The following is a 19,583-nucleotide window of genomic DNA, read 5'->3' on the forward strand; positions in this document are numbered from 1 at the left end:
AGATCTGACTCCTGGTGCCTCCAAATCAATGGCAATCAAAATGTAAATGAAACGATATAAGAATATATAGCGGGAATGAATAAGCCAGGAGAGTAAAATTTAACCTAGGGCCATAATCATTAACTTGGGTATTCTTGAGGGAGCTACAGTAATTAAATGATTTTTGATTGCTACATTGGAATTATAAAGAACATCACACCCATGAAATGTAAAAAGGGAAGGTCCGGGCATCTTTCACCATGACAAAACAAATGTCATTTTAGATTATTTATTGTTCATTTTTGAAGTGATGGATGTACAAGACAAAAATAAAATACCTTGAACAGTAAGACCATACACACTTAGTAGTGTGTAGAGGTTCAGGAAACTAAAGCCCCACACTGCAAATATGCAATGCCTCTCATGTTGCAGATGATGTCATTGCAGGGCTTCTTTTGTCTCCCCACTTCCTTCCAACATAGACTACTGGCATCAGCTCTCGCAGCACCACAGAAATCACAGAGAAACCAGCAGTTCCTAAGTCTGAGAAGAACTCTTAGGTTCAAACATTTCACAGATTTGTGAACTGGAAACAGCAAAAAAGAGGAGATTTAAAATACATATATGTAGTAGTTGAGAGTTCTATGTCTAAACGACTGAAGACTGAGTATATTCATGGGTAACATACAGTTTGATAATTCCCCTTTTCCACTATTCTGGTTCACTAGCAACTCATGAATACCTTCTATATCAGATCTGTTAATGATTCAGGTTTGCATTAGTTTTGCTTTTAAATAAGTCATATTTGATTTTTAAGCTATATAACTGTTATGGGCCCTTGGAACTTATTTTTGTAGAGTGAAGTAATGAGGCCGTATTCCCACTTTGCTAACTACTCACACATTTTATTAAAGAGATTTTATTTCTTTTGCTAGAATATCCATTAAATACTTCACTTCTACAACTGCCTAGAGCCAAACTAATAATGTTCAAGTGATCCATGATCAGGTTGTGTGTCAGCACCACATTTTGGAAACTAAATGCCCATATATTGTTTAATTCCATGTCTTGGTGTTTGTGACTTTTACTCATGTTAGCATAGATATGGTGCTTATGTTTTGACATCTCTACTTGTGTGGCAGTTCTACTCATGACCTTAACACATGATCAGTGCTGCTGTGGTCTTATCACTCTCCCTTTCCATTAACTTCCTCAGCCCCATAAGAACATTTCCAACAGCATAGGGCTGTTCTGTATTTATACTGCCATGCAGGAATATATCCCCTTTATTCATGTTAACTTGTATCTAGTTCTCTTATGTCCTTTTAGGAAGAAATTTAGGAATTTTTCAAATTCTCCGCTTCTAGCTCCTATGCTCCCAAATTTCCTTTACTCCATTCCCAGAAGGATTTGTGTCCAAACTTCTAAGGAAACAACTCTCAATTTAGTTGCCACTGACCTTTATGTCACTAAATATAATGATCAATTCTCAATTTGCTTCTTATTCAAGCACCATTTCATATGACAAATGAATGCCATTCATGAATTCTTTCCTAGTTTGACTTTTGAGATTTGGTTATTGGTTTTATTATGCTGCCCTGGGACTTCCTTTATTCTTTTCTTTGCTGGTCTCCTATGTTACTTCTTCCTCAGTACTGCTTTACATGTGTATCATATCTAACAAGAATTGTGACTTGGCCTTGGGACAAGGCATGGCTACCGTGAAGCTTCCACAGAACATGATTTCTGAGGGCCTGTATGGTAGGGAATGCTCGGCTCTTACTGTTTCAAGGCATCTTCATGTATTCAGCTGCTTCCTTGGTGAAGTTAACTCAAATATTATAGACCAGGATTTCTCTTGAGAGTCTATTTTGAGGAAACTGAGCTTTACGCATTGAGGTTCAGGATAACTAGTGATGAAAGTAGAATGTCCCATCTCTTATAGTCTAGGCGTGTGTCTGAACACAGTATCATTTTTGGCATGCATTCTATGGAAAAGGCAAACTCAAAGTTACAGCAGAATAAATGGATCCATTAGCCATGGGACAAATGACAAGTGACATACCTCCATCTGCCCTTTCTGTATTCCTCGTCCTATTCTTTAAATCATGTTGGAGTGGGTCAGAGCTCAATCTCTTTTCTTCATACTGCTTTTTTATATTTCTGAGTGTAGCCATTCACCTTGCTGTAAGTGTAGCTTGAATATTAGCTTTTCACACATGATATTTAAGTAATGCACTTCCAAATCACAATGCAGAAGTCAACTCTTAAATACGCAACTTTATAACATTTATACATTATGAATGTTTCTACACACGCTGCTAATAGATACTCCAAACTCATTGCTTTCAAAATGAAATTCCTAGTTCATCTAGGCCCCTCTTCCTCAGTCCTCTAGCTTTTTTATTAATAAGAAAAAGCATCCTGAGATCTTTCATTGACAGTTTTCCTCTTCTATTCCACATGGATTACAACGGAAGATTCTCTTAGGGACTGTTCTCAACTTAACCCCCAGTTCTGGTGCCTTCTCCAACCTTTTCCATCACTAGAAGCAGTGAAGCCTAAGCAAGCCAATGGCTTAGGTTGCCCTCCAACACGAGAGATCCTAAAGTGTAAGCTAAACATGCACAGCCCACGCCTTTACTAGTTTATTAATGAAGTTATACCACGTCTGCTTTTGTGCTTAGTATCCTGAGTCATAATTGAGGTGCAATGTCTGAGAGGACAGCTGCTGATGTGAGTGTACATGGTTTTAGGATATTTTGGTCAACATTGAAAACAACTTTCCTATTGCCTTTGACTTTTCTGGAACCTCACTTTGTCATTAAGATATAGAATTTTGTTTCTTACCCCAAAATTTATATTTTCATTTATGATGTCTGCCTAAACATTTGATTGAAGTAAGCTATTTATATTATAGTTTATCATGTTACTTCTTAAATGGAATATTTGAAATTGTCAATAAAACAGGGTTTTACAACCCTGAGATTTCACCTCACACCAGTGAGAATGGCTAAGATCAAAAACTCAGGTGACAGCAGATGCTGGCGAGGATGTGGAGAAAGAGGAACACTCCTCCATTGTTGGTGGGATTGCAGACTGGTAAAACCATTCTGGAAATCAGTCTGGAGGTTCCTCAGAAAATTGGACATTGAACTGCCTGAGGATCCAGCTATAACTCTCTTGGGCATATACCCAAAAGTTGCCTCAACATATAAAAGAGACACGTGCTCCACTATGTTCATTGCAGCCTTATTTATAATAGCCAGAAACTGGAAAGAACCCAGATGCCCTTCAACAGAGGAATGGATACAGAAAATGTGGTACATCTACACAATGGAATATTACTCAGCTATCAAAAACAACGAGTTTATGAAATTCGTAGGCAAATGGTTGGAACTGGAAAATATCATCCTGAGTGAGCTAACCCAATCACAGAAAGACATACATGGTATGCACTCATTGATAAGTGGCTATTAGCCCAAATGCTTGAATTACCCTAGATCCCTAGAACAACCGAAACTCAAGACAGATGATCAAAATGTGAATGCTTCACTCCTTCTTTAAATGAGGAAAAAGAATACCCTTGGCAGGGAAGGGAGAGGCAAAGACTAAAACAGAGACTGAAGGAACACCCATTCAGAGCCTGCCCCACATGTGGCCCATACATATACAGCCACCCAATTAGACAAGATGGATGAAGCAAAGAAGTGCAGACCGACAGGAGCCGGATGTAGATCGCTCCTGAGAGACACAGCCAGAATACAGCAAATACAGAGGCGAATGCCAGCAGCAAACCACTGAACTGAGAACGGGACCCCCGTTGAAGGAATCAGAGAAAGAACTGGAAGAGCTTGAAGGGGCTCGAGACCCCATATGATCAACAATGCCAAGCAACTAGAGCTTCCAGGGACTAAGCCACTACCTAAAGACTATACATGGACTGACCCTGGACTCTGACCCCATAGGTAGCAATGAATATCCTAGTAAGAGCACCAGTGGAAGGGGAAGCCCTGGGTCCTGCTAAGACTGAACCCCCAGTGAACTAGACTATGGGGGCAGGGCGGCAATGGGGGGAGGGTTGGGAGGGGAACACCCATAAGGAAGGGGAGTTGGGAGGGGGATGTTTGCCCGGAAACCGGGAAAGGGAATAACACTTGAAATGTATATAAGAAATACTCAAGTTAATAAAAAAAATAATCTGTGAAAAAAAAAAAACAAAAAAAAACAAAAAAAAAAAACAGGGTTTTAGTTTCATGGTGTGCTGGAATAGATATCACTTTACAATTTGTAAATACTTTAGAAATAGCAGCCAAATTTTAGACTATCATATTGTCTACCAAATGTTATAGGGTTTGCTGAGTGACACGCTATCTGCATAGCTCAGGAGCTGACTTTCTGTGTCAGTTTGCTTTGTACTGCTGTGTTAGAACACTCACCAAAAACAAGTGGGAAAGAATAAACTCCAGTGTTACAGCCTCCAGACCTTAGTCCAATGGTGTGGGAATGCAGAGCAGGAACCCAAGGCAGGAACGTAGAGGCAAGAGCTAAGTCAGAAACCCTGGCTACAGTCCATCTAATAGAGGCATGTTCTCAGTATGAGTCTAGCTTATGTCAGGTTAACAGGAAAACTAACCAACACATTTACTCTCACTTTTCACATTATATTGTTATTGAGGTTATCTGTGTGTTTTTTTCATGTGTTATGCATGCATGGGCACATGTACAGGTATATCCATGTATTCACTTGTGGAGGCCAGCAGTCAATGTGGGATTTCCCCCTCTGCTCTCCATATTACCTTTTGACATAGGGTCTTGTGCTGAATGTGAGCGTGGATAGCTGGCTAGACCTGCTAGCAAAGAGTCTTTAGTGTTCCCCTGTCTCCTCCTCCTCATGATGGGATTACAATGGCATGCTGCCTCCTCTAGCTGTTCAAATGAGTACTGGGTAACTAACTCATGTCTGCAAACTTATATCGCAAGAATTTTACCCTCCGAGGAATATCCTTAGGCTTCCACAAGTGGGGCCTATTTTAAATGGAAAAGGGCAGATTTTTAAATGGAATAGAAAACTATGAGTTCATCTTAGAATGCATTGTGAATTGTGCTACAGTGAATGACAGAAAACACCAATCAGAACAGTGAGAGGCTATTCCACATGGAGTTTGTTTTATGTACCCACTTACTGTTATTAATAAAAGGGAAGCCAATACATTTTGGATACAAGCACAATGAGAGTATTCCACAAAGTTAATTACTATGAGAAACTATGTCCCTACGGTTATTAGGGCTGCTTATATTTCATCCTAATTTGGTTTACTTTTAGATGATGTGATATTTCTTTTTACAGAGGTTACTGACTGTCACCTCTTTCCCAGGAATGTATCTTGTCAGTCTGGCAGTATATTGACAATAGCACTGTGGCTATGGCTACACCAATTGGACCAGTGTTCTGCTGGGAGATGATGAACTCCATTGAGATTGATTTTTTTTCTTCATCTGTGGAAAAGTGTACATGTGATTATGCCAAGATGAAGACTAACCTCTTAGAGTGAATTAAATAAATGCAGATTTAAAACTTGGTCCCATTTCGGCCAGCGGAGTGTCTCATATCCTTAGTTTCCTTGTGCTTAACATGTGGGTAATTCCTGCCTCTTAAAGGTATAGTGTGTAATAAGGAAGCTCATACCTGCCAGACACTTAACACGGAGCTCAGTGACTACTTGATAATTGTCTTAGTCAGGGTTTCTAGTCCTGCACAAACATCATGACCAAGAAACAAGTTGGGGAGGAAAGGGTTTATTCAGCTTACACTTCCACATTGCTGTTCATGACTAAAGGAAGTCAGGACTGGAAGTCAAGCAGGTCAGGAAGCAGGGACTGATGCAGAAGCCTTGGAGGGATATTTCTCACTGGCTTGCTTCTCCTGTCTTGCTCAGCTTGCTTTCTTTTAGAACCCAAGACCACTAGCCCAGGGATGGCACCACCCACAATGGGCTGCGTCCTCCCACCTTGACCACTAGTTGAGAAAATGCCCTACAGCTGGATCTCTTGAAGGCATTTCCACAACTGAAGCTCTTTTTCTGTGATAAGTCCAGCTTGTGTCAAGTTAACACACAAAACTAGCCAATACAATAACTGTTCATTATTGTTGTAATTATAGATTTTACACATATGTATATTCATTTGCACAGATGCTCGCACACACACACTTTTCACTCTTGGATCTTTTTCTTCTTTTATTTACAAACATATAGACTGGATAAATAACTGAGAGATATTCTCACATTAACTGAGTAATTGCTTCATTTAAAAATTTCCCACCTTGTCTGTTATGCCCTTTGTACTTTGTAGTTCAAATGATTTATATCACTGTCTTTTTACAAATTTTATTTAATCTCTTTTTTATACTCCAGATCTTATCTCCCTCCTGTTCCACCCTCTGACTGTCCCACATCTCATACCCTTCCCCCCTGTCTCCATGAGGATGTCCCCACTCCCTATCCCTACCCACTACTCCCTTCCCCCAACCCCACCAGACCTCCCCACTCCCTGGGCCCCCAGTCTCTTGAGGGTTAGTTGCATCTTCTCTGACTGAACCCAGACCAGGCAGTCCTCTGTTGTATTTCTGTTGGGGGCCTTATATCAGCTGGTCTGTGCTGTCAGGTTGGTGATCCAGTGTCTGAGAGATCTCGGGGTCCAGGTTAATTGAGACTGCTGGACCTCCTACAGGGTTGCCCTCCTCCTCAGCTTCTCCTAGCTTTTCCCTAATTCAACCACAGGGGTCAGCAGTTTCTGTTCATTGGTTGGGTTTAAGTATCTGCATCTGACTCTTTGAGCTGCTTGTTGGGTCTTTTGGAGGGCAGTCATGATAGGTCCTTTTATGTGAGCACTCCATGGCCTCAGTGATATTGTCAGACCTCGGAGCCTCCCCTTGTGTTAGATCCCACTTTGGGCCTGTTGCTGAACCTCCTTTCCCTCAGGCTCTTCTCCGGTTTTGTTCCTGCAGTTCTTTCAGACAGGAACAATTCTGGGTCAGAGTTTTTGACTGTGGGATAGCAACCCCATCCCTCACTTGATGCTCTGTCTTTTTGCAGGACGTGGGCTCTACATGTTCTCTCTCCCCACTGTAGGGCATTTCATCTAAGGACCCTCCCTATTCCTAACTGCTTAATAATTTTATTTCAAAAGTGAAAACTCTTAAATTCTAAAAGTAAAATTTAAAGATCTTTTTCTTTGTTCACTTTGTGTATGGGGCAGGAGCCCTCATGTGTATGTGTACCTGTGGAGATCAGAGGATCCCTGCTTCCCCGAGGTAGATCCTGAGAACCAAGCTCAGGTCATCAGACTTGGTAGCATGTGTCTTTATTTATGAAACTACTTGTCAGCCTTAGAAAAAAATTAATTTCCAGTAGGTTAGCCAATACCAAATGGTTATTGCTGGAATCATGAATAGAGTTCCAAAGAAGTAGGCTCTGAGATCAGTGAAAGAATGGGCTTGGTAGTAAGGTGAAGGGAGGAACAAGAGCTTCCTTCTTCCACATCTCAAATTGACATCCAACAGAAGGTGTGGCTGAGATTCGATCCGAGTTAAAGGCATGTATGTTTCCCAGCTCAAAAGATCTGGATTGACAGTGTGTCTCCTTACCTAAAATGTCTGGATTTGAAGCTAATTTTCCTACTTAGAATTAACAAAAAATCCCTCCAGGTATGTCTTCCACTTGTGGCTTTTAGTTCCAGATGTAATCAAGTTGACAACCAAGAATAATTATAATACAAACATACATTCATACATACATACACACAACACACACACACCATACACACACACGACAATACTCAAAGAAAAAGAGGCAGTGAATTTGAAGGAAGGCAAAGGCGGATACATGGGAGGCTTTGGAGGGAGGAAAGGGAAGGGGGAAATTATAAAATTGTTTTGTTACCTCAAAAATTGTTAAAATATTTTATTCTTGAGATATGCTTGTGTGTGAGAGTAGATGTGAATGCTGACTTACGTGTCAAGGAAGTAAATGCCAGTGCCACCACATACATATGGGGGGTCAAAGGGCAAGCCTTTACCTTTTTTTTTTTTGTAACCCGGTGGGTTTTTTGTTTGTTTGTTTTTTGTTTTTGTTTTTTTGTTTTGTTTTGTTTTGTTTGGTAACCTGGTGGGTTTTTTGTTTTCCTTTTGCTGCTGTTTAAACTAGGCCTAGCTGACCCCTGAGGTCTATACATTCTCCTGTTTCTACCTTCCATCTCTACAGAGAGGTGCTCTGAGATTACAGACGTGTATACTATAGTGTCTGGGCTCTTAAAACTGGGCTGTGGGGATTGTCTAGCAAGTACTTTTACACACTGAGCTATTGCCAGACTGTTAAAAGAGAACTTTTAGAAAAAAGATATTGTGTTGTGCTTTTTAAGAAGTGCATGATACTTGGCTGAATTTATTTGGCTGGATTTTGAAGTAGTCGAAACTTTAGAATGCTAAAGGAAAGTTAAAACAGAAAAACAAAGCAACACAAAGCACAAGAAGACAGAAATCCAAAACCAAAGCCAGAGTGTACTCCAAGATACTCCATTAATTTGGAAAACATGAAAAGGGCATGGATAATTTAGTAAAACATTTGGATATGAAATGTACAGCTTAGAGCAGATACTGCCTGAGTTGTGTACAGCATGGATACCCTTTCATTTATAATTCAATTCCTGTGTGTGTGTGTGTGTGTGTGTGTGTGTGTGTGTGTTTAAGGATTGTTTTTGATATCCTGAGTGTTTTGTGCTTCTATATGAATTTTAAGATTACTTATTAAAAATTCTGTGAAAAGCTCTTTTGGAATTATAGTAAGGATTACCATGCTTATTTAGTAACGATCTCTCAGATTTCAAAACTAGTATTAGAAACTTGCTGTGTAAGTTTTAAGGCTAGTGGAGAATCCATTCTGTGCTGGAACACTAGCAATGCACGTTTTAGGAGGTTTTAATCAGAAATGTTGCAGAAGAAATAGTCTTTTTATTTGAGGGGATAGAGGGCTTTTAAATTGCTTATTTCAACTGTGGAAGGCCCAAATTTGAATCCGGGCTTATTGTTGAAATGCACTATTAGTCTAATCCTTCATTTTCTCATCAATTAAAAACTTATCTGTATTCTCTCATTCACTTATCAGTAATTCGCCGAGTGTTTTAAAGTTGGTTGTTAAAAAATCCCTTTGTTTATGGCAATAAGGCACCATTCATTTTGTGAACTTTATAAAACCACCCTCTGCCAGTTTTGGTCTTTGAGAATAGCTCTAAAGATGTGTTCCCACAGTAATTACTGATTCCAGAGATGTTCATTAAAGAATGAAGTCAGAGGCAAGCGATTGAAACAATTGTATCCCACCAAAGCCAGCTTTATTGCCCACCTTCCCTACATCCACAGGGCTGTGAGTAAAGTGGGGGAGGGAACCCATTGGAAAACATTGTACAGCGCTTGTCCTTTTGAGTGATAATACATGTTTCTATTTAAATCAAATTTTCAGTAAAGGATTAGTAGAAAGCCAGGATACTTTTAATCTGCACCCAGCTGTCTGTCAGACACTTGCTGAGAATGGCCACTGGTCCACTGCTCCTACAGTCTATTGCCCACAGCAGTAGCCAGGATGGCGAAAGGAGTGAACCCCTAAAGATGAATCAAATTTTATTGGAGAGAAAGAAAACAGAAAAACAGCGATGCTTTTACAAATGGCTTCGGAGTTGCCTGTTTCATTTAGACCAGCTCCATGGCTGTGGGATGCAGGGAGAGGAATTTGAATGTTATGGTAGCTTGCTTGTCAGAACCCAAATTACCGGAATGTGTTTAGGTATTGCACAGTTATCCTGCAATTTTGGTCTGGCCTCCCACTGAGACTTAATAGGCAAATACAGTGACAAACTGAGGGAGAGATTTTGTGTATCAGCCTGCAGTGAGATAGCTGCATATAAATATCCCTTTCCAGAAGTGAAGCCTTATTTACTTCCATGGCTTGAGAAAATACAATGGACAAAGGAAGGAGACCTGAGGGCATGGGTTTGGATGCATACCCTACATTTCTAGGTGCTAACCAGGCTGGAGCCCACCATTGGTAATGAGCGCCTTCCTTCCTTGTTTGCATGAAAAAGGCATAGCTGACTGGGCTTGGAGCAGCTTTCTGGTCTGGGCTGCCAGACTTGAGCTTTTTCCTCCACCTTATTATCCAGCTTTGGTTTAGTTGGTATTATATCATGTAGATTTCAAATACACATAGAGCTTAGTGCCGTCATTATGAACATCTGATTGATTGGCCTTTGAAGATGGGAAAGCATAGAGGTCCTGACTGGCTCAACACTAAACTTTGACAATCTTCACAGGAGACATAGCAAGGGTTCTGCGGAATAGCCAAGAAGCAGGGAGAACCTGGCATTATGGTATCCAAAAACATTTCCTTGGAATTTGGGCAGTCAATATTTGAAGTCAGTGGCGAAATCATGGATGCCTTCCAAGCCTCATCCTTTTCATCTGTAAAACAGGAATCTTAACTTGACCTGCCTTAACCTTTTTGCTGTTAGGAAAAAATTTGTTATATGGATTATTCAAGGTTCTTCGTTGTTTGTTTCCTTGGGGTGTCTCAGGGAACCACGGCCGACCTTGAACTGGCTGTGTGACAGAGGGTGACTCCAAACTCCTGATCCTCTTGCCTCTACTTCCAGAGTGATGTAATTAAAGGCATATCCCATCATACCTCGCTTTGTATGGTTTTGGTGATCAAACCTGGGGATTCAGACATACTAGGAATTAATCTACCAACTGAGAAAATTTAAGATTCTCTTTAAAAAAAAAAACCTTTATGGACACAGTAAGTATTGTATCAATGTTAGTTCTAATTTACTACGACCAGAGTGCTTTTTCTTTTAAAATGATTCTGATACATATACCCATTACCAAAGTTCGAGAAAATATCCCTGTGTTTCTACCACTAATATAGCCATTCTATACCTTCATTAAAACAGGATCTCATTTTATGTTATACTTCATAACCTGTGTAGTAGTTGTTCTTCCTAGCTAACAGTGCATGGCTGTGTCCATCAATAAACATGGTTGTGTATCTGTATCACGTTCCATATAGCCCAAAATTCATGCAGCGGTCCCTGGAATCCCAAGTATTCTTTGTGACTACAGATAAGAACTGTCTTTAACCAACACATTCTTGTTGACCAGCCCTGGCTGTTTGGCCTGTCATTGAAACTGAACAGATATTCACATAATACTTAGATCTGAGCCCCGGCTCTGGAGCCACACTTGATGCTGAGTCCCAGATCTAGAGCTTCTCTGGATAAGGGTTCTGGATCATCATGCTGAAGTGTGAGTCCCAGCTCTGGAGCCTCATCAGATGTTTACATCTGAGTTTCAGCCAGGAAGCTACTGTGTGTGCCAAGAGGGCTGGCCAGCAAGCTCCTGGTGATTCCTGATGTTTCTCCCTCTCTTACACTTGCACCCCCAGAATGATGGATGCCCATCAGTGCATCTGGCACTCTGTGGGTCTGGGGATCTGGACTTAGGTTCTACCACTTGAAAAAAAACCTGAGCAATCTCTTCAGCCTATGATTTACTTTCTTACCATTTCTGAGGATTCAGGGGCTTTCCATCAATATTTAGGATTTGGTACCCCATAGATTAATGCAGGGGGAGGGTTCAAAGGCAGCAGGGTATTTTCTCTTTTCAAAGACAAAATCTGATAGTACTGGTAAAAAATGAAAGTATTCTAAATATTTTTTACCATGAGTTCTGCTGAAATGCCATTTCTACAATAACGACGTAAATTATTATCAGGTAATTTGGGAGGGTGACAATTTTGTGAGCTCTCATGCATAACCTACCAACCAAATAAATAAGTAAACAGGGTGCACATAGAATTGATATTGGTTGTATGTATGAATTTTTACAAGTTATGATATATACATTTTCCATTATATAGAGATCATAAGAGTCTATTTGTAAAGAACTAGTTTATATGATTAGAAGACTATTAACTATAGTTCATTTGGTAAAGGCAGAGTCTATTTTTTTATTAAATTAATACTACCCAGGTAAGTCTTAATTCGTTACTTTACTTTTCCTTTCTGTTATCTGTAGTATATTAATATAAACATTAATGTCAGGAAGAACTGTAACAATTTAGGTAACTGAAATATCATTGCCATCATATAATACCCACACATATGCTAATGTGGAAAGTCAAAAACAAAGAACTGAGGAACTACAGGTTACATGGACCATTGAGCAATGGCGTTTGTCTTCCCCAAAAATGAGTCCCCTGATTAGTTATACAATATTAAGTGGTCAGCCCTGAAGTCATATACTGACTTCATTCAGCAATGCTGAATGAACTGTTGTATTTATATAGTTATGATTTTATATGTGTACGTATGCCACAATGATAAACAATGAGTTTGAGACAAAAATTTGAGAGGGTTTAACAGGGGAGGGACATGGGAAGAGTTGGAGAGAGGCAAAGTGATGTAAATTTATTTTAATTACATTTTAAAAATTGAATTAAACATATTTTTACTGATGGCTAAGAAAGCCAGTTGGCACTTTGGAAGAAGTTTATAGGTGAGACAATTGGACTGCCAAAAGTAAGCATGTAATATTCTCTTCCATAACCCCTATAGGGAACAAAGAAGACATGGTGTGATTTAATAGAGGTATGCTTTTAAAATCCAGGTTTCCTTACACATGTATATATGATTTTACTAAACATCTTATTCTGTACTGTGTCATTAAAGCAATTTATAAAAACTGAATGGGCCAGTCTGACTTGACACAATACTTTTATACGTCCTATTTCTTTTCATTATGAACATCTCAGTAACTATATGATGGTATCAAATATTCTCCACCTTGTTTATTTCCACTAAAAGTTTCCAAATTATTTTAGGATTAGCATAACTTTGTAGTAATCCGCACTGTAGGATAGCAGTTTTTTAACTTGAGCTGAACATGCAAACCCCCTGGGGAGGTTTAGAACCCCTCTGCCAAAGACAGCACAAACCAGTTAAATAGAAATATTGACTCCTAGAATGCTGGCCATACGATCTTGTCCAATTCCCCCGGCAGTTCCAATGTACAGCCAAGTTTAGCAAGTAGTGTTACTTGGAAAGAAATGCTTAGCTTTTTAATTTTTCCCATTAGACATTATTACGGTATGCTTTCCAGGAAGGGCTGTCCTTGTTCATTTTTACACTGGAAACAAAACTAAAAGAAAAAGTAAAAAACAACATTTTCGTTTTGTTTCTACTTGACGTGATAGCAATGCATTCTCAATAAAAGAAAATTTTCAGTAGATACCTTGGTGTTCTGGTGGGAGAAGTCAATGGCAGGCTTCCAGTTGTGGATGTAATACTTTTTACGGTGGATGGGGGATTGTCTGAGGGAGGAAATCTGTCTTTATTGGCTTGCACTTGACCTTTGTCCGTGTAAACATAAAGTGCCTCTCTTGAAGTGTTTGGAATATACAGCCAAATTGTCCATTAATGACTCATACTACACTAAACTATAAAAGTTCTGTGCACTTAAACCAAGTTTGCCACGTGAAACAGTAGAATCATGAGTTGTGATTCGGTGTTGACAGGATAGGGGGAAGCCACAGGTTTTCTTCGGCTGAAATGGCTTTTCACTGAGGGATGAACTGTAAAATGGTTTGGAGGATCTTTTATCCAACCTTAAAACAAAGTTCAGTGAACAAAACTCAACTCTGACCTACAAAGTGGTAGGGCCTACGTAGGATAGTGCTGAGAGAGTGAGACTGAGAACCTCCTGTTTTTATTTTTCTTTTCTGGCGTATACTTGTGAAAAGATATGGACTGGAAATCTCATAGGTTTTAAATTTGAAAAGTGAGTCCCCAGGTACCATTTAAAAAGAAAGGGCTATGTAAGTTTCCCCACTATTTTGAGGAGATAAAGACTGGATTTTAATTCTATGTGTCATTCCACCACCTCAAATCTGAGAATTCCAAAAATCGAAAACATTCTGAAATGCCAAGCATTCGGTTTCGAAACAGACAACGTTGGTGGAAACGTTCACATCTGACCTTATCTGATGTATCATACTAAAAACATTTCATTGCCTCTAAGGAACAAGGTGCAAATGAAACACGTATGGACACACATGAATACAACTTCAAAGTGGGCCTTGTCTCCAAAACATCTCACAACATCTATGCATTATTTAAAATCTGAAAAAGAAATTCAAAATCTCTAAAATGTCTCACCTGAGCATTTTTTGATACAGAATAATATACCTATATTGGATAGTATTAAGAGTAAGTAAAAATTAATCTGTGGGTTGTTCTAATTTCTGTGGTATTTTACTGTGACTCATAAAAAAAGTATTTTTTTCCATTGACTTCTCAAATGGCATTTAGAAGACACTGGCTTTCTAGATTTTAAAGAATTGGATGTTTTTTCCCCAAAATTCTTTCTTTATATCTTCTATTTTAGCTTTTAGAATTTTCAGATTAGAGATGATCTATTATTTGAGGAGATATTACACTCCGAAGTCTCTAGATTGACTTCTCTAACAGTTCTTCTTTCATTTAAATGCAGTTTTACTGAGTTTTAGTTGAAGCTTCAAACTGATGGGCAAACAGGGCAGCATGATGTACTGTTACTTGCATGAGGTGGATTTGCTCACTGGATGCTAAGTTGCAAAGAACAACAAGCCTGCTTTTCTCCTTTCACATAACTGTGGCTTGCCATTTATCCAGTGATCTCTCTCCCATTTTGGTTTCCTTGGGCAGGGTAATTTCAAAAGTTTTTTCACATGGTCAAAGTCTGTAGTAGCTCTTTGGTAGGCCATGAACTCAAAACTCATGAATATTCCACCCACTCTATATGTACCCAAACAGATGTGATGATTCTACTGTAACGGTTCCCTCTAGTAAACTTATATGGAAAATTATATCATTGTACATCTTCAGGAATGCCATTCTTTCCCACTGCATTTCAATAGATGTTTAATGAAACTTGGTACTTACTGAAAGGAAAACTTCAGGTGGACACTCAATAAATGAGGTAATATTTTCAGTTAATGAATGAATGAAGTGCCTTGGTCTATGGCTTCATTATGCTTTTCTCCTTGCTTCAGAGGGCTCTTGAAATACAAGATCTGACGTCATGTAAAGGTAAGCTAATTTAAACCTTGTCTTTAAACGCAGGCAGTGGGAGATTCTCACTGTGTTTAATCAAGGGCTACGTGTGGGGAACATTTCCCTGTAGGTGATAGATAGTGTTAGGCAGACTATAACATGCAAACGGATCATATTTTAGTACAATAAAAATTAATAGGGAGCAGTGTTTAAGGTTAGACTGTAAAATTGGTGGAACAAAGTTTAATAAAGCACACTCCTACAATTGACTTTATGTATCACTTAGATAATATTGCCAACTTTCCTATTCTACCGAGACATTTGCGTTAACTCTTAGGAGTGTATTTTTACACCCATTATAGGTCATGCCTCACACGCCAAGTCATATTCCATGGATGACTCGCAGAACTTATTCTTTTAAAGTTCTATAAAAAATTCTATAAATGTAACTTAATGAAAAAAATCTAGAATACTATGGGCTCAATGAAAAACATATTTCTACAAGTGGAAAAAAAACAAATTTGAAAAAAATTATTGAACAAATAGGTTTAACAGAATACACATTTACTAAGCCGCTGCTGGATCATCTTGTACAGTCTAACATGAAAAATTCATCTTGCTCTTTGGTGGCGTTGGGACTTGGTTCTGAATCTCCACGGGAACCCTTTGTCTTTCCTTACTGATGTTCTCACTGTTTTAATAGTTGATGTTTTCCCTGAAAATTCGTTCCTTGTATCTTCTGCTTTAGATTTTGGGATTTTTCAGATTAGAGATGATGGATTATTTAGTAAGTAATTATACTTCATCTAGTGTGGGTCAAATGTGCAACCATGAGAAGTCATCTATGATCAAGGAAGATGGTATCTTATGACTCTAAGCTACCCAAGACTCTGTAAACATTTGCAAAGGAAGAGAAGCGTATGCATCAGCAACAGAAGCACTCATTACAATCATACAAGATACAGAGGAAGAATACACTTAGTTTAGTTGTAGTCACATGGGAATGGACTAGGAACCAGAGAAAACTGGTTTAACATATATAACATGACCAAGGTGACTCCCGTTCCCCCATGACAATTCCTTCCATTGTAGTGCATTTGACCATCCATCATATCAGGAACTTCTTGGATTCCTACTTTGCTATTCCATCATTTGGACATTTCTATTTATTGAATGATTTTTTTGATTATACGGGGGAAGAGAAAGATAAATCTAGTTTTGTATGACTTCCTCTAGTTGCCATACAAGAAAGTGAATTGAAATGGTATAAAGTCTACAGTGTCTACGACATGGACAACACTTTACAGAGAGCAAACCATTCAGAATATAATTATATAAAAGGTGAATTAGAGTTGATAAAAGCCCAAAACACTTCACCCAGATGGGCATGGAGAATGGTGCTCAGAAGAGTAGAACATTTATTTCATGCTACAAACTGTTTCCTCAAACACGGAAACAAGAACCCAGGTATTGGGCTTCACAACTTAGCTTCTGGAACTATATATTAAAATCAGACAGACCTGCTGAATGCCTGCCAAGAAGGCACTTCTAGATAAATGCAGCCTGGGGACTTTAAGAGTGCTCTTGGCTTATTCTTACAGTACTTTTAAGCACTCATCTACTATCCATTTATGACTCAAGATATTTCATCTCAGCACTGAAATTGAGATAGATTCCATGTCATATGCAAGACATATAATCAGAATTTTGGGTAAACATTCAGATATTTTCAGCTCTGTAGATACAGAGTACTAAAGAAAATTGTAAGCATCAGCAAAGGAGCTCATGAAATGCCCGAATCCGTTTATAAATAAAAGATTAAACAGGTGGAAAACGAGTACAGTAGGAAACATAGCTAAAGCTTCACTACTTCTAGGTAAATTGTTAAAAAGATGAGTCCACTTATTTACAGGAAGAATAATCGTGTCTTCAACATCACTTCTTTATCTGTAGTTATCTTTTGTAATGAATTGATGAAAAGAATGAGAGTTACAGTATTTTTCCGTATGCTAGTTAAGTATGTCTTCCCACTCATGGCTTGACTTTAAGGATAAACAATTGGGGCTAGCTCTAATGGCTTTAGTAACACGTTAACAAGGAGAGTGTATTAATGCATTTCAGTGACTAGGGTATTTCTCTGTCATCTTAAAGGTGCTAGGAAAAGATTTTGGGGGAAGGCAACTGGACCTTGTATATAATCAGCTTGCTAATGCATTTAATCAAATGCAAAACATTCACATAAGAACACTTATATGGCCTCATGTATTTGTAGTAAGATCCATATTAAATTTTATATAAAAATATCTGGATCTTTCTCCCCTACTTTATTGCTATTTTATATGACATTACAAAAATTTTCTTTGGTATTATTAGTGAATATATAGATTATAGATAGATAAGATATAAATATAGGTAGAAATAGAGATTAGACACAATATATGTTTATATAGATATTCTCATCTACTATGATAAATATTAATTATATATAAACATAAAATCCAATTTATTAGAATAAAATAAAATCTTAAATTCTCAAACATTCAAAATAAGCAACCATATATTTTATGTCTAACTATCTTGGTTCTTGTCTTGCTGTCTTCTGTCTTTGGGGAATCCTAACAACTCATACAGACAATAATTAAAGAAGTAAATAAGAAGAAACAATTTAGAAACCCCCAAATAGAAACTTATTAAAGTTATTTCCAGTGTCCCAGATTGAACCTGTGACATGATAGTCGCTCCAGGTTGTTTCCATTTCCTGCCCATGTCCCTGGCCAGAACCCCAAGCAAGCATGTTGTGTAGGCCAAATCTAAAACGAAGAGAAAAAGGGGAAGAGAGGAGCACTATTTTTAACTGTGGGGAAGGCCACTATTTTAAAAGAGAAAGCAAAGTGCTGACTTTCAACTTTCCGGGATAAGTGTTGATCTGCTTCTCTCCCGCACCACCCTTAAGATTTCTGTGTTTTGGTGACTGGATGCACAAAAAGAAATGAGAAGCATCCTCCTTGACTTTTCTCCTTTTAGTCTTTATTCAATATTTTAAAAAGCAGGCTGTAGAGATGAATGTAGGTTTTCCGTGACAACTTCTGCCTCTGGTGCCTTCTTCGCACTTTACGGTGTACCGTGTGCCAGCTGCACGTTAGACCACGTACAAATCATCCAGTTACTACGTGGAGATCCTGCTCATGGCAGCCCTGCAGCTTCAGACGGTACAAACAAGACGTGGACATCCAACAACAATAAGCCAAGCAAACCCTACGTGAAAACAATAACTAGTTGGGTAATAAATCATATGAGGAAAGACAAAGACGAGAATTATTTTCAGGACGATGCTAAATAAGTTGCTTTTGCTCTTTACAAGCGCAGTTAAGCTGTAACATATACTCTTGTGGAAAGATCTACTGAATGTCTTGGACGCATAAAGGAGGGAAGACCTATTTAGTTAATTTTAAACCGTCAGCTCATCCCCCTCCCCCATTCTTTCAGCAAAATAAACTGTTTTGCAGAATGAGAGGGTTAAGAAAAGGCCCAAGTGAGTCACTCCAATTTGTTTCCACATTCTGAACAGTCAATAAAGGAATTTATTGCCTCATTAGGCATTTTGAGCAGATTTCTGGAAATTTGGGTGACGTAAGACCAAAAAGGAACTCAGAAAGATGTTCGGAAAGTGGTGGCCGCTGAGATCGTGTTTGAGATTGTAAGTCACCTATTAGGCTGCCCTGACATGGTGGCGACGTTTTAAGAAACGGTAGTAGGCAGGAACTGAGCTGGATCCACTTATAGGAGGAGAATGAGACAGAAACTAATTTTATCAAGTTGCGAACTAACAGTGCAATCACACACACACACACACACACACACACACACACACACACACACACACACAAAGTAAGGTGATAGAGGACAGAGGGTTGGAAGGGGTCTCAATAACAAACATCCCTAGGCTTTTCTCAAAGAAATGCAAATTGTCATTGGACTGGATGGTAAGCAAGACACACAGCATATAGCACTCCAACTTCCTCCTTCAGTTCCCTCACACTTCGCTTAGCTGCTATTTAGTCCAAATGCTCATGCTCCAAATTACAGTCATCCCTCCCTGGCCTCCGGGGAGCCTGAAGGATCCTGTCTCCCTGTGTGATTCAGAGACTCACTAGAAGGGCCGTGAAGGTAGGTTCCATACCTGTGATCATTTTGTAGAAATCTGTTTTAACTCTTGAGATGATAGAAAATCAAACTGGCAAAGAGGAGGAGGGTCTGGTTTTGTTTATGAATGAATGTTGATTTTGTTTTTAGAATGTAAACAGACTTTTTTTTTCAAGGAAAGAAAAGAAAATGTGAAGAATACATGATTCTTTTTATCATGTCGTGTTTTGCTTAACTAATAGTTTGGCAGGAAAACACATTTATCATGATGAGTTCGTCCTGCATCAAAAGAGCTTGATGAATTGACCATAATCAGCCAT

The 19,583-nt window shown here is 38.8% G+C and overlaps 1 long non-coding RNA gene across 3 annotated transcripts in view; it reads left to right on the top strand.

The window, feature by feature from the left end:
* Nucleotides 1-19,583, top strand: part of LOC103693508 (uncharacterized) — a 493,880-nt gene that overhangs the window by 58,824 nt on the left and 415,473 nt on the right. For 2 of the 3 annotated variants that reach the window (XR_015632972.1, XR_015632977.1), the window contains exon 1: nucleotides 18,765-19,287. The exons of the other annotated variant lie outside the window; for it this stretch is intronic. This is a non-coding gene — a long non-coding RNA (uncharacterized LOC103693508). Of the gene's footprint in view, nucleotides 1-18,764; nucleotides 19,288-19,583 lie in introns of those variants that run through there. 3 annotated transcript variants of the gene reach the window in all.

This window comes from Rattus norvegicus, chromosome 11 (genome assembly GCF_021556685.1).
Source record: "Rattus norvegicus strain SHRSP/BbbUtx chromosome 11, alternate assembly SHRSP_T2T, whole genome shotgun sequence".
Taxonomy (NCBI): domain Eukaryota; kingdom Metazoa; phylum Chordata; class Mammalia; order Rodentia; family Muridae; genus Rattus; species Rattus norvegicus.